The following is a 2,500-nucleotide window of genomic DNA, read 5'->3' on the forward strand; positions in this document are numbered from 1 at the left end:
TTTCCTCGAAATCGACATCGAAAAATATCAGAATAGGACGCGTTACACGACTCTGGACTCTGACTCGGACACACTGCTGTGTGAGAGAGAGAGAGTGAGAATCGCGTCCTCGCATCGAAACGACACATTCCGAACGTCGATATTTGTGTTTTAGAATTTTATTATCGTTCATTATCGCACTCTTTCGAGATTGATAATTTACGTTAATGATCCTTCCGCAGGTTCCCCTACGGAAACCTTGTTACGACTTTTACTTCCTCTAAATGATCAAGTTTGGTCAACTTCCCAGCAACGCCGACGGCCGTGAAGCCACCGCGTGTCGGTCCGAAGACCTCACTAAATCATTCAATCGGTAGTAGCGACGGGCGGTGTGTACAAAGGGCAGGGACGTAATCAACGCGAGCTTATGACTCGCGCTTACTAGGAATTCCTCGTTTATGGGGGATAATTGCAAACCCCAATCCCCAGCACGAAGGAGTTTCAACGGGTTGCCCGGGCCTCTAGGCCAGGGAGAACATGCTGATTCCTTCAGTGTAGCGCGCGTGCGGCCCAGGACATCTAAGGGCATCACAGACCTGTTATTGCTCAATCTCGTGCGGCTCGAAGCCGCCGGTCCCTCTAAGAAGAATTTTAATACGCCGCCAGTGAGTTGCTCGACCGAAATCGAGCACACCTAAATGACGACGCCTATTTAGCAGGCTAGAGTCTCGTTCGTTACCGGAATTAACCAGACAAATCGCTCCACCAACTAAGAACGGCCATGCACCACCACCCACCGAATCAAGAAAGAGCTATTAATCTGTCAATCCTTCCGGTGTCCGGGCCTGGTGAGATTTCCCGTGTTGAGTCAAATTAAGCCGCAGGCTCCACTCCTGGTGGTGCCCTTCCGTCAATTCCTTTAAGTTTCAGCTTTGCAACCATACTCCCCCCGGAGTCCAAAATCTTTGGTTTCCCGGAAGCTGCCCGCCGAGCCATTGTAGTAACGTCGGCGGATCGCTAGATGACATATTTACGGTTAGAACTAGGGCGGTATCTAATCGCCTTCGAACCTCTAACTTTCGTTCTTGATTGATGAAAACACCTTTGGCAAATGCTTTCGCTGATGTTCGTCTTGCGACGATCCAAGAATTTCACCTCTAACGTCGCAATACGAATGCCCCCAGTTATCCCTATTAATCATTACCTCGGAGTTCTGAAAACCAACAAAATAGAACCGAGATCATATTCTATTATTCCATGCACGAAATATTCAAGCGGCATTTTGAGCCCGCTTTGAGCACTCTAATTTGTTCAAAGTAAAATTGTCGGCCCATCTCGACACTCACTGAAGAGCACCGCGATAGGATTTTGATATTGAACCGGCGTTTTACCGCCGGCTCACCGACGATATGCTCCGCAGACGTGTCAGTATCACCGCGGATGCGGTGCACCGACAGCGCGGCGCACAAATGCAACTACGAGCTTTTTAACCGCAACAATTTTAGTATACGCTATTGGAGCTGGAATTACCGCGGCTGCTGGCACCAGACTTGCCCTCCAATTGTTCCTCGTTAAAATATTTAAAGTGTACTCATTCCGATTACGAGGCCTCGAAAGAGTCCCGTATCGTTATTTTTCGTCACTACCTCCCCGTGCCGGGAGTGGGTAATTTGCGCGCCTGCTGCCTTCCTTGGATGTGGTAGCCGTTTCTCAGGCTCCCTCTCCGGAATCGAACCCTGATTCCCCGTTACCCGTGACAACCATGGTAGTCGCAGAAACTACCATCGAAAGTTGATAAGGCAGACATTTGAAAGATGCGTCGCCGGTACTGGACCATGCGATCGGCAAAAGTTATCCAGATTCATCAAAATTAACGACTTCGGACGAGACGCCCTCCGTCGATTGGTTTTGATCTAATAAAAGCACTCATCCCATCACTGGTCAGAGTTCTGATTGCATGTATTAGCTCTAGAATTACCACAGTTATCCAAGTAACTGAGTAAGATCTAAGGAACCAAAACTGATATATTGAGCCATTCGCGGTATCGCCTTAATACGGCTTGCACTGAGACATGCATGGCTTAATCTTTGAGACAAGCATATAACTACTGGCAGGATCAACCAGGGAGCTAACCGAGACTTGTTGAAGTCGTCAATTACTCTTCTCGTTTCATATTCGCATATAAAATACACACAAACTTATGCATGCATGTACAATATACGCACAGTATGAAACGAGCGTCTCACCGTATCGTCGATCGCGTTAGACGCGATAGATTTTAACGGTTGACTCTTATAAAAATTTATATGAGACACAAACGCGCTTTAAGCACGCGCGCGCGCGTGCGTGCGCTATAATATATAACGCGACGACAGCGGCGGCGGCGGCGGCGGCGGCGGAGGCGTCTTCACATAATGACACATAACGGTCACGAATTCGAACGTTCTAAACGAGATCGAGTTTTTTTTTCAAAATAACACTTCGCACACGACGTGTACGTATGTATTGTTCAACGATTAT

The 2,500-nt window shown here is 47.9% G+C and overlaps 1 non-coding gene across 1 annotated transcript; it reads right to left on the minus strand.

Annotated features, from left to right (window-relative positions):
• Positions 1-204: 204 nt before the first annotated feature.
• LOC125076799 lies at positions 205-2,107 on the minus strand. The gene has a single exon (XR_007120702.1). It is a non-coding gene; the product is annotated as a small subunit ribosomal RNA (ribosomal RNA).
• Positions 2,108-2,500: the final 393 nt, after the last annotated feature.

This window comes from Vanessa atalanta, unplaced genomic scaffold, assembly GCF_905147765.1.
Source record: "Vanessa atalanta unplaced genomic scaffold, ilVanAtal1.2, whole genome shotgun sequence".
NCBI lineage: Eukaryota > Metazoa > Arthropoda > Insecta > Lepidoptera > Nymphalidae > Vanessa > Vanessa atalanta.